This window comes from Tachypleus tridentatus, chromosome 12, assembly GCF_004210375.1.
Source record: "Tachypleus tridentatus isolate NWPU-2018 chromosome 12, ASM421037v1, whole genome shotgun sequence".
NCBI lineage: Eukaryota > Metazoa > Arthropoda > Merostomata > Xiphosura > Limulidae > Tachypleus > Tachypleus tridentatus.
In genome coordinates this window covers 42958617-42972922 of record NC_134836.1, presented here as the reverse complement: position 1 = coordinate 42972922, position 14306 = coordinate 42958617, and the positions used below count along the sequence as shown (strand labels likewise).

The window sequence follows — 14306 nt, the reverse complement described above, 5'->3', positions numbered from 1 at the left end:
TAGCTCAGGAGAAACGAAACTCGATCAAAACATTGTTCCAGCATTAAACATGTTATTTTGAACGCTTGTACCCCCCAGTGGCTCAGCGGCATGCTGCGGACTTACAACGCTAAAAGCCGGGTTTCGATACCCGTGATGGGCAGAGTACAGATAACCCATTGTGTAGCTTTGTGCTTAATTCAAAACAATAATTGAACGCTTGTAGTAACGTATGTCGAGAAATGTTAAATTAATTTTTGTGCCGTCACATTGAACTGATGAATACAGCTTTAATAGCTTATTTTTAAAAATTAATAATAAGTAAAAATTATTTCATCTAACATTAACAATTATGAAACGTTTAAGAGGAAAGAACAGGTTAAATATTATTGGTTATATGTATTTAAGTAAAGTTATTTCATAAATTCAAATTATCAAGCTGATGATAATCAGACTTTTAAAACGTGACTAAACGTTAATCAAGCACATTAAATATTAAAATAAAATACATACACATATGGGTGTACAAGACTAAACATGAAATATCACAAATTGCAAAATAATCGCCCCCTAGTGGGTTTCGATAGACTTAGTGGACAAAGCACAGTTAGCCCATCGTGTAGCTTTGTTCTTAACTTCAAAAACAAACAAAATATCCACAAATATTCAACATTTTAATGCCACCTTAACAGTGAATACATAAGTACTAGATTCGGCATCCTGGACTTCAAGATGTTATGACCATGTGTTCCTAGAGTAAAGAACATCACGGCGGATTTGAGTTTTGCTCCACAGTTTAGCTAAGCACGGTTTCATACGTGACCATTAGGTTCAGTAACCTAGATTTCAAGATGAAATGCATGGATAAATTGCTACGTCTAAATAAAGACTTTTCTAGATTATTTTGCGCAAAATTTCGAGCAAACTTCCTTCATCAGGCAGTATAGACTGCGTTCTAATTTATTCTTCATTATTATTTATTCAAGTTTTTCTTTTCACGTTTTGGGGAACAACATCATTCAAGATGTTATGGCCACGTGTACTAGAGATAAAAACGTCGTAATAAATATGAGTTTTCTCCTCACAAATAAAAAGAGATGTTTTCTGACATTCTTGTATGGAGTAATGTGTTTTTACATAGAGTAGAAGGCTATGTTGTTGTTCGATTATGCATATTAAAAGTGTTAAACGTTTCCATCCTGTCTCGCTTATGCTTGTTTCAGTGTTATACAAGATCATAATTTTTTAGCCTGTTGTATTTCTTTGGTATTGTTTGATGATATCATATTAACGTAGTGATGTGTGAAACATTGTGATATTTTATCTTCTTTTTCTCTGAGACTAGGCGGGTTTTAATAAAATTAAAGTTCTTTAATGTTATTGCACAATACACGAGTGTAATGAAGTTACCACTGGAATAAATCAATATAATTTTCCAGTAACTTTGGATTTGGGAATTCGCTTATATGAATTAATGTGTTATTACTTTATACAGTTAGGCATAATAAACGTGAACTAAATTAAAGTTACTAAGTGAAAATATTAGATATTATTTCGTCAACTGATGTATTTTTCTAGATGTTTTAATCTATTTTCTAGGTGCAAATTTCGTCTGTAATCAAAACCTATTGTTTATTACAAATACACTAGTTTTATTTTGTGCTCTCATTTTGACCCTGAGAACATGTTGGGTATTAAATAGATTATTTGTTTATTTGTAGAACTCGATTGGCATGGCATTCTTGGATCATGCATTACAAACTGTTTGCGTCTATAAATAAACTTCAATCATTTCAGTATATTTTATAGGGGGAAGATATCCGTTAATATGCACACACATTTAATAAATGAAAGTGGGCGGGTCGGGACCAAGTACATAGCGTAGTGTAAAGCTGAGGATCTATAGTTCAAGTCCCACTGCCGCAAAAACGTATTCCGTTATGAGAGTGACGGTCAAATCCAGTTACTCGATCAAAACAGTGAAAAACTGGTGGTGAGTATTGTTGACTAGTTGTCTTGCTTCTAGTTCGTCTTACATTTCAGAATTAACAAAGGCTTGTGTAGATACCTGTTGTATAGCTTTGCTCGAATTTCAGAAACAAAGATACATTCTTAATTATATTAGATAAGTTCAAACGAGTCTGACGGTAGTTGTAGATTATGTTTATTATTCTCAGTTTCAAAGGGAAGTAGAACGTCAACTATTATGTATTGACTTAAAACGTATATATATTTCTATTACTATTATAATGCGCATATAATATCGTCACATAAGGTTTGGGCAAACTTTTATACTTATATATATAATACATTTGTCGTTCAAAAGTAGTTAGTAGTATCTGTGATTTGTAAAATTAAAATAGTTTGGCTGTCTGAATATTGGTTTGAATTTCGTGCAAAGCTACACGAGGGCTATCTGCGCTAGTCGTACCTAATTTACCAATGTTAGACTAGAGGGAAAGCAGCTAGTCATCACCACCCACCGCCAACTCTTGGGCTACTCTTTTACCAACGAATAGTGGGATTGACCATCACATAATAACGCCCCCAGGGGTTAAAGAACGAGCATTTGTGGTGTGACGGGGATTCGAACCTGCGACATAAATATAGGACATTTCCTTTCAACTTGTTTAAAAATGACTTCTATAATATTGTATTAATTCTTTTTTAACTAACAAAGCACAAACACTATAAACACGGAACCTAGAACAGAAGAATAAAAATAAAACCGAAGAAAGTCATAGTTTGTTTAGTGATTTATTTCTTTTACAAAATACGGAAAACAAAATACAACTTCCAAGTAAAATACCTGTTCTTCACAACATCACTTTCATGCACAAAATTATCATGTTTAAATAGTTGTTATGAGACGTATTAAAACATACTTAAACTGATGAGAGTGGATTTTTAAACGAACAAATTTGACCTGGAAAATATATACATATTTTAAAGTGTAAACTTCTATATTTTTAATTCCAGCATGTTTGCGATTAACTTCTCGACAAGCGTAAATGACTTGCACTCTTGATAGAAACGCGTTTCGTTCTGGCGTGGTAATAAAATACATAAGTGTCTGCCACGTCAAAGTCCGGAACCCGATACTTAGAAGTGCGTTCGTATTGTTACGTATTACACCTTGAAATTGTCCGAAACCGAGTTCAATGATAATTTAAATTTACAAATAAAAAAGTGTCGATATGTGTGCAATTTATGACATTTGCCAACAAGATTAATACACACACTTTTTCCTAATACAAATATATTTTAGTTTACAATTAATAATTCAATTTAGAATAACGGCGATTACAAATAATCATTTACAAACTTAAAAACAATATCGAGTCCTCTATCTGGTCTGGAACTTCCTTATCAAGGAGGTTAACGATAGGCAAATTAATCTTGAGTTGATGTAAATGTAATAGGAAGCTAGTTAGAGTTCTGCATCTTTCATTTTTCACTGGTCACGTGTCAAGTTTTCATCGCTGAAGTATATAATGCCTTCATAAAAATACTAATATCAGATGTGAATCTGCTGGAGTAAAATGGTTTGAAATGTTCGAAATCTATAAATGTTACTGGTCAAATATTTAAAGTTCCCGATTAATGAGAATTAACCACAGTTATAGCTTCCGAGGTTTATAGTATACGAACTATAACAAACCAGTAATATCTGGTGTCTTTTATCGCGTCGTGTTGGTTACATTTATAGGCGTGAGGAGAGTTTCTAGTAATTTCAGCTTGCACAACAATACTGACGATACACCAGAGTTTAAGTACACATATATATTGTTGATTCTTACACTCGAGAATTTTCTACAGTTTTAATGAATAGCCAGAAATTTCGCAATACAGATTTAAGTGTGAGTTTATTCGTTTTGTTTTTTTAATTTCGCGCAAAGCTACACGAGGTCAACACCCACCGCTATCTGGGCCAACCGTCCCTAGTTTAGCAGTGTAATAGTAGTGTAAGACTAGAAGGAAGGCAGTTAGTCATCATCCCACCGCCAACTCTTGGGCTACTCTTTTACCAACGAATAGTGGGATTGACCGCACATTATAACACCCCCACGGCTGGGAGGGCGAGCATGTTTGGCGCGACGGGGATGCGAACCTGCGCCCCTCAGAATAGGAGTCGCACGCCTTTACACGCTTGGCCATACCGGGCCAGCACAGGTGTTGCCAAACTTGCTTAACGTAAGAGACGATAAACTTCAGATGTTTGAGAGACGCAAGATATGAAGAAATATTACACACACGTTTTTATTGTTACATACATTTTGAATAAATATTAAGAAATACATGTAAGTAATAATATTTATTCATGTATGTAGTTTTTGGACTGTTAATTTGTATTAGTTTCAATAATCACAAACTATACATACGTATTCCAAATGTTTCCAAAATCCTGGCTGATTATTGTTTTAACTGTATTGAGCGAATTTAATACGGTAATGAACTACGAAAGTACTGACAATAAATATGCAAATTTGCATTATATTTTCATTAAATGAGACTGCCAAAAGTAAAAAAAAAAAAAAAATGGGTAAAAACAGATTTTAAAATATTTAGTTTTCTCAGTAATATCTGGTCAAAACAGAGGAATATACGTAAAACAATAAAATTAAAGATAATTTAATCAGATATGTTGTCAAAGCTGTACGAATTATATACGTCAGGTGTTGATTTGTAGGGACTGCACGATGCTTCGATTTCACAAACTTCGTTACAGAATACGCTGATTCACAGCTGTATGTTGTGCTGAAGATTGAGATAAGTAGTACACTGGTTTTCTTCAGTTCAAGATATTTTATTGCTAGACCTTGCTTCCAGAACTTAATTATAGAATGTAATTTATGGACCATCATTAGACCCAGGTCCTCCTGTACTTCCATTAAGTCGAGTCTCTTAACCACCTGGCCATCCCGGGGCCTGTTGACTGGGATAAAAGTTTCGCGTTATTCTTTAAAGAAAGTCACTTTATCATGAAACGAACAAACATTTGTTACATTAAATACTGTTTTAATTTATTGTACAGTGAGAAATTATTACACAGCGTAAAATTATGTATTATGAATATTCTCTGAGAAACAATGATTTATTTTTAACTCAAGGTGACTTCTCAATTTTTGTATAAACTTCTCTATATACAAAGGCTATATACATATATCGCGTATTTTATATTTGATAAACTGTGGGTCATCTATGTAAAACTTAAATTATATGTTGTATGTGCTAGGTACTTCAGTGTGATAGAAAATTTCATATTACTTTAACGACTTGATATTTATACTGATATATATATATATATATATATATTTTAAGATACCATTCTGATGACCGTAAAGATTGCATAGTCAGAAAAATTCGCAAGAGTTATACTAGCAGAATATTACAGGTTAACATATATCCCCACTTGGCAAAAGTGTTTGTGCCTCCTTGATCTTTCTGAGAAACATTTCGAGCCCAACACTGGTGTCGATATGGTGTACCATATTATATGCATTCTAAGTATAATATGTCGGGCTCGCTTGAACTGTGATCAGCGAGTTTATGGTTGTGACCTGTCGCCGTAAAAACATAATCCATACTTCATAAAAGTGTATGTCATATCTCCACTATTTGGTTAGACAATAGTATCCAAAGACTTGGCAATTGCTGCTATGTACCAGCTTAATGTTGACAAGCTGTCTTTCATGTTGTCTCCCATTTTCAGTTTATGCGCAGCTAATAATACTTGTTAGTAGTGTTGCGAGAAATTCTGAAACTAGCAGTATCTAACAAACTAAGTATCGTATCTATTGGTACCATTTTGGTGGAGGACATGGAAAGTTTCAAACTTTAACTATATCTACACATTGTGTCAGTCATCTCCGTACACTCAAGTTTAGCTCATATTGGAATTTTTTATTTCTTTTTCTATCAGATCACAATCAAGCAAACAATGTTAAAACATTAACTTCTTTAAACTTTATTAATCTAGACCATTTTGTCAAAGCGTAAATTCTCTTCAATAATTTTTATGAACAGTTTTGGATTTAAACTTAAATTATATTTATATTTCGTCTCGAGAGGTTTAAATTTTCTACTATAAAATTTTACAGATAAATTTCCAATGATTTTTGGTACAATATATGATAATTTCACAACCCTATAACATGCTAGATACAAGACTATTACAAGTTTCTCAGAGCCCTATAGAATGCTAGATACATGACTTATTACAAGTTTTTCATAGCCCTAAAAATGCTAGATACATGATTATTACTAGTTTCTTAGATCCCTATAACATGCTAGACACATAGTTATTACAAGTTTCTCAAATTCCCATAACATGCTAGAGACATGATCATTACAAGTCTCAGCTATTAATTTCTATAGTCATTGTGAAAATGTTGTCCCATATTTCTGAAATGTCTGTTTTCTAAATTATCTTCAGCCTCCTCCCCCCAAACCTCTATTTCCATAACGTCGGATGTCATTTTAGTTGAAGGATATGTTCTTCCGTAACTACTTTCAAGAGGCGTAATTTTCAAACTCTAGCTTTGGCTTTTTATTCCTTTCTTATCTACAAACCTCTATCGCTGTAAAACACTCCTAAATTCTTTCCAATGTTAACAGTTTTAAAGTTCAACTATCAGTTTCAGTAATTGAGCTTATAATATTAACATTAAATCACTTATTTGTAATTACGTTTTGTATATGCGTAGTTTTTCTGAACTTCGTACTTTGTAATGTTCAGCATATAATAAAAGTTTTTGCCTACCGAAGGCATTCGACCCTTAAAGATTAAAAATGTTTAATATCTATCTATTTGTTGAGTATCTTCAATCATGCATATTACTACAGGAGTAAAAATGAAGAGAAATTTTAGTGCTACACTCATAATTTAGTTAGTGCAAGAATGTAAACAAAATGTGTTCAGAATGTGGAATCATAAGTAAAGGAAGCCCGCCAGTGTTTGTTAGACCACTGGATGGATGCATCTACAATGAAGACAAAAATAACTGGTTGGTAAAGAGGTAGTTCAACAGCCTTCGAAAGCTGTTGCTTTTGGTGATATACGGAGGCTCAATGATTTTGAAAGTTGTGTTAAGCAACAACATGAATTGTGAATTGCCAATGACATTAAGAAAGAAGGTTCATGACTTAAAATTCACAATAGCGTTAAAAGATCGAGAAAAGGGTCATGAAAAGCTGACACATCCTTCAGTTTAGGGCCAACTGTAATTCGCTTTTGTGTCGAATAAATCTTTACTGTCTACGCGAGCGTGTAGTCAAAATTTATGGCTCTGCACCTTATATTTTAAGATGATTGCTGCACTTAACCTTAAAGCTGTGAAGTAAAATGTGACTGTACAGTTCCGCCAACAATATGCCACACATCTGGTATGCCATTTTTGTAATTGCAGAAATGGTATACATAATTGAACTCGCTTTCTTGATGCTATTAATTAGTTTACTGAAACTCAGGTGTGGATCAGAAAGTTTGCTATTGACGTATTAAAGTAAGTTGATGCAGATATTGAGCTTGTCGAATGAATTCATGAAGAAGAGAAAAGATTATTTCGACCTTGACCTATGAGTTTTAAGAAAATTAATATTCAAGTCTTACTTTCAAATTGTGGAAGTGGAGTAAATAGCTGTTGCCTCTTATTCACTAACTTTGATTCCTTAAGGTGGCCAACTGCCTCTTCATCTAATTAGTGACGCGCATGAATGGATTAACGAGATTCCCACTGTCCCAATCTAATATCTAGCGAAACCGTAGCCTAGGGAAGTTCTTGATGGTTGCAAAGATGGCTAATGCTTTAGTTCAGCAAGAGAGAGTTCTACCATTAAATATGCATGCCTAAAGTCTGTCTTCATTCCTGGATGATGAGTGTGGTCAGAGAATGACGAAGGAAATCATATTTTCCAGATATGTGATCATTGGTTTGTTTACTTGGTTGGTTATTGTCAAACACAAAACTACAAAATGAGCTATATGTGCTCTGCCAACCTCGAGTATCAAAATTCGATTTTTAGCGTTATAAACCCTTAGACTTGGTGCTGTGCAATCTGGAAGGTTGATTCTAGGTGACTATTTTTCGAAAAGGTTTTCACTTCTGAGAAAATTTGCGGAAGTCATTTAAATATTTTTTAAAAATATGTCTTGAAATGATGGTAATATTTTGATACTGAATCACCACAGCAGCGTTTTGTTGCTATAATAACACAGAAGGCAACTCGATAGAGAAGATTGTTCAATGATATATCACGACTGTTCAACTTATTTCTGTGTGAAGCCAGCTGTAGTCTGATTATAACACAGACACATGCTATTTCATGTGTAGTGTATGTAGGCATAGTACATGTTTCGTTTAACAAAATACAGTTAAGTGCAAATAGTAATAAGATGGATGTAATAGCAGAACAACAAGAAATGAAACAGAGCTGATGTTTTAACTGACAACAGCAACGTGAATAGCAATTATTGTCACGCAAAAATAAAACAACGGTTGGCTATTTACAGTATATCTTTGAAACGGTTTTATCTCACTAACAAGCTTTATTTTAAAACATAGGTAAGAAGTTACATTTATAACATTACCATGTCGAGATCAAGCATCGTTGTAATATTACTTTAAACACAATAAACTGTTTCCTTTCATCACGGTAAGTACTGCAAACAATCTTAACTGGGAACAAGAATGTATTTGGGCAATTACGTTTCACATGCGAATCAAGGAAATGTTCAGTATCTTATAGCATATGAAGTAGCCAAATATCATATACCTTTGGTTTACAGTGTAGTTGCTTTGAAGGAAATAGACGACCTTTTTTTACATCAGCCCTTTGCTTTTCGATTTTGATATACAATTAGGAGAATGAGCTATCAAAGAGCGAATAGGAGAGTTTCATTCCCAGTAGATGGCCAACTTGAATTAATAGGAGTCTTATTGTTCGTACAGCTAATTCGAATTATTTACTTTGCGACTGTATTATGAATAGCTACTGTTATTTTCATTGCTCGTTTCTTTTATAGGTTCGTTTTATTTTACTTTAGTTTTATAAAGTGTTTTTTTTTTTTTTTTGCGATTTGGTATATTTTCTCTGTGATATTAGGAGACTTTAGGTTATGGTTAACAATGTGAAATTGAAATAACTCTAGCGGATTCTTGTACCTGGAAGTGATATTTATTATTAGTTCTGAATATGTATTAGTTTAATGTAAAAATAGCGGTCCACAAAACCATTAAGATTCCTCTAACTACTTTACCTTATGCCTTTGTATTTGTCTATCTGTCTCTGTGTTGATGTTTTTATTGTGGATGGGATTCTAGTAGGATGAGTTGTTAAAAAGTGCCTTACTGGGAAATACTAGAGGTTTTGTTCTTTAGCTCAGTTAATAGATCACTTATCTGGTGTGTAAATGTTTGTTTTTGAATTTCGCGCAAAGCTACACGAGGGGTATCTGCGCTAGCCGTCCCTAATTTTGCAGTGTAAGACTAGAGAGAAGGCAGATAATCATCACTACCCACCACTGGCTTTTGGGCTACTCTTTTACCAATAAATAGTGGGACTGACCGTCGCTTATAACGCCCTCACGGCTGAAAAAGCGAGCATGTTTGGTGCGACGGGGATGATTCCCGCGATCCTCAGATTACGAGTCGCACACCTTAACTCACCTGGCCATGCCGGACCTCTTTGCTCTGTACATTTGCAGGGTTTACATTTCGCATTACCTGAGAAATTTGGAGCAACCATATAGCCCAACAGAGATATTTCTTTGTATTTTCTCTGTTGAAAGAAAGTACTCATTATTTCGTAATCGGTAGCAAGTTCCCTCTTTTCATAGTTGTTCGATGTAACAATACATTACATTATCAATAACATTGTTTTTTCTTTGTCTTCCTCTCACCAATGTTTCCGAGGAAATAGCTTATGGTCTGTGACTTATCCTTCTATACAAGGACAAAACTTGAGGTATTTATCTTGTACGCCATTGATTAGGATATGTGAATATAATTATTAATTACTTTCTGAGTTGGTACGGGTCCTGATAAATCAGTCTGTGGAATTTTGTACTCTTTTACCAACGAATAGTGGGATTGACCGTCACATTATAACGCCTTTACGGCTGAAAGGGCGAGCGTGTTTGGTGCGACGGGGATTCGAACCTGCGTCCCTCAGATTACGAGTCGAACGCTTTAACCCATCTGGCCATACCGGGCTCTGGTACGTAAAAGTTGTCGGGTTGAGATTCGAAGCGAAGAAATTACCACCATACTGACTAGAAAGTAAACGTTTTTAAGTGAGTCTCCCAGTATGCAGAAGGTATGTTCTTGATGTTTTGTGAATATGAACACTTTTTTTTCCAGTTTTCTCTTATTTGGGTTTGTTGAATGAGAATCCATAAGTCTGCCACGTGAAGTGATGTTTATACTTTCGTCGTATCAATGGAAACAACTGTGTTGGATCCTCGTTAAATGCAGCTCGTCAATTAGGTAATCACGAAGTATCCCTGTATTGAACTATGCCAACATGAATCCTGGAAACAATAAAAACTTTGTGAATAATAAAAAGATCTTTGAACATGTCCATCAAGTCTTGTAGAATCACAGACAAAAAGTATGACACGAAGGTCATATAATTGTATCAATTTGAATTCGCTTTCAGATGATTATATAAAGAAGAAATAATGTAATTTTACATGATATTAGAAAAAAAATGATTAGTAGATATTTTGATATTTTTTTATTTGAGGAATGTATCTGTGCATTACTTCACTTGAATGTTTTATTGACTTAAATAAGTGTACACTTTAAAATTTCTCAACAAAAGTGACTGCTGTGAAAATAAAGTTCAGTGTAAGAAAACGGAATTACGTACTTTGTTTATGGTATCACAAAATATGCTTTCTTATTTGTTATAAAGACATAAAAGATTAACGTGGCTTCACAGTATACTATTTGTTTGTTTGTTTTGAATTTTGCGCAAAGATACTCGAGTGCTATCTGTGCTAGCTGTTCCTAATTTAGCAGTGTGAGACTATAGAGAAGGGTGGTCATCACCACCCACCACCGACTCTTGGGCTACTCTTTTACCAACGAATAGTGGGATAGATCGTATATTTAGCAGGCCCCCACTGCTTCAACCCAAAATAAACCAATATAAAGGAACGCCTTTATACCTATATTAATATAATAAAATAAATAAAATTATATATTCAAACATCTAACACCGCCCTCTACATTCCGACACTCAGTTACACAACCCCTTTCAAACATGTGGTCAGCTTCCGGTCAGTTACTTCTTTCTTTGTGAACCTGACGATGACCGAAGAAAGTCGAAACGTTGTTCGCTCTTCTATGTAAAATATTTTCTCAACCCAAACGAGCTGTTTTTGCATATAAATGTCTGCATTATTTTAGCTATTTGTATCAATGTATCTGAAAGACGAGTGTATTTTCAAAATAAATGTGCAAGTGAAACTAACAGCTTCAACAACGGTTATTTATTTTAATTATTATTTTCTGTGGAATTAACTTTACATGTCGTTGAGATTTTACAGCTTAATAACTGACAATACTATTCCATCCAAATCTGTATTATTTGTACATTTTGAGAAAAACAGTTACTTTTTTACACTAATAAGTATGTTAATATTTCGAATTTTGCAAACACAGATACATACAATATATGAAAAAATAATAATTTGTAAACTTACGATTCTTGAATTATCTCAGTTCATAAGTTCTTTAAAATCCACAACAACTGAATTAATGAAGTTCAAAGAAATTAGTTCCTTATCATTCTAAAGATGGAGTTGAACTACTAGGTTAATAAATCTGTTTACCGCTGTCTCCTCGTTCATTGCGTTTGCGCTTTGTAAGAAAAAACAACAACAAATATTTTACAAATATTAAATTTTTGATATCCCTGAAGATAGCATCACTCGTTTTACTGTGAGATATCAGATAACATACGCCTGCAAATTTAAATTTAATAAAACTTGTGTTGGTTTTTAACAACGGATTTTTCATTATTCACGCATATTTCGAAAATAATACTATTATCTTTCTATCGCATGATGATTTTCTACAAATAGAGAAAAAGAAACTCTTAGATCAAATTTGCAGCAAAACGGTTTGTTTGTTTGTTTGTTTTTAATTTCGCGCAAAGCTACTCGAAGGCTATCTGCGCTAGCCGTCCCTAATTTAGCAGTGTAAGAGTAGAGGGAAAGCAGTTAGTCATCACCTCCCACCACCAACTCTTGGGCTACTCCTCTTTTATCAACGAATAGTGGGATTGACCATCACATTATAACGCCCCCACAGCTGAAAAGGCGAGCATGTTTCGTGCGACGGGGATGCGAATCCGCGACCCTCACGTTACGAGTCGCATGCCTTAACCCACTTAGCCATACCGGGCCGAACAACAAATCTACCACAAATATAATATGTTTGGGTCATTTACACAACCTCTTGTTTCTACAGCGACGAGTAAGTAGTATTGAAAGGAAAAGTGCACACACAAACAAATACGATCCAGAAATAACACGTGATGTAGTCTGTTAACCTAACCGTTTATATACTAGCGGTGTGCTTCTTGTATGCTCTAGAACGATCGATAAATCTCTTACGTCGCGATTGGTCAAGAGAAAGTGACAATCAGTTGTCAACATTTTAAGCATAACAAAATGTGACCCGATTTCAATGCAAATGATTCAATATATGGCGCATTTTGAAAAATATCGCTACGTGATGTAGAAAAATTGATATAATTTTCGAATTCAGCGTACAGGAATTATTATAGAATGTGTAAAAGATTTCAAGATAATATAATGATTGCAGGCCTGTGTAATTGCTATTTGTACAGTTTTTTTGCAAAACATTAAGCACTAAGTGTTCATAAAATTTCGACTTACAACTGCAGTCAGACTACTATGTGCTAGTTTATTCGTATTTATTTTCAAAGTCGGTTCAGAACTACTTAAAATACCCAGCAGGAAAATTCCAAATGCGTTGATGTATTTGAGGCTATTTTTGAGAGAAGTCATGGTTTTTCTTCGTAAAATAAAAAAGCTTTTATAGAATATATTAGAGCAGTGAATGTTCAGTGTAAAAGTGATTAAGTGTAAGTAACTGCATTGTTTCTATCTTAATAAGCAATGTAGGTAAACGTATTTTAACAGTATTACAACCAAGGCTTACGCCAATGGCACAGTTGTATGTCTGCGGAATTACAGCCCTAGAAACCAGGTTCTAACATGTACAAACAAAGACTTATTTACAGCAGAAGTCATTGTTCTGTGTGTAAACGTTCATTGGACGCTAAATGATGACACTTAGATACACTTTCACCCGTCATAATTCTCCTTAAAAATAGACTTTAGATTCCTGTAAAGAAGAGTTATGTAGAGAAGTCTTGAAACATGGTTCTCATTAACGTGTTGTATGAATATAGTCATATTAAAAAAGTCCGAAACGAATAGTCAAGAACAATAATTATTATTTAAGTCATCACACAAATTCGTCAACAACCATCAGTTTTTTTTTGTTATTCAATAACAAACAATAAATGTAGGAGGGATTTAATGAAAAATCGGTATATATCACTGTGAAGTATTTTTACGCAACGGCTTAATAACCTATGACATATGTTTCAACAGATGACGGAAGATGTGTTTGACCGTATTTCATTCTTTCAGTCGGATCATGAGGACAATCGCATTTCTCAAGCTCATTCGTGGTTGTTAAGACCAAGGAAGATGATTTGTCCACAGTCATGTTAGCAATGCCAATTCTGTATGAAACGAGGAGGATGAATAATTGTTGAATAAATCACTTAGAAGGAAGTAGAAAGGTAACTTTGTTAGATACGTGTAACTGATGAACATTTCTGGTTCACTTAGTAATCTTAAGGAGCAAAATTACTAATTCCCTGCAATCAGAAGTTTGTTACCACAACACCATATGCAGCAGTTTCTAGTGTCAGAACAAGATCTGAGTCCAGTTTTAAACACATACATACAAAAGTAATATACACTTTTACTCTTCTGTCAGTACAGAAAGGTTCGAATGACGGCTTACCGGATCACATCACAATTTAACTATATCTGTGATTTTTTTTTTTCCGATTAATAATCATTGCTTCGCAGGTCGAGAATATTATCTTGTCAGTCACGGAAAAGGCCCAACATAGCCAGGTGGGTTAAAGCGTTCGATTCGTAATTCAAAAGTCGCGGGTTTGAATCCCGGTCGCACCAAACATGCTCGCCCTTTCAGCCGTGAGGGCGTTATAATGTGACCGTCAATCCCACTATTCGTTGGTAAAAAATAGCC

The 14306-nt window shown here is 34.3% G+C and overlaps 1 long non-coding RNA gene across 1 annotated transcript in view; it reads left to right on the top strand.

The window, feature by feature from the left end:
• The first annotated feature begins 13675 nt into the window (after positions 1–13675).
• The window catches only part of LOC143233142 (uncharacterized), a 46034-nt gene continuing 45403 nt past the window's right edge, over positions 13676–14306 (top strand). Inside the window, exon 1 of the long non-coding RNA XR_013018002.1 lies at positions 13676–13827. This is a non-coding gene — a long non-coding RNA (uncharacterized LOC143233142). The remainder of the gene's footprint in view (positions 13828–14306) is intronic.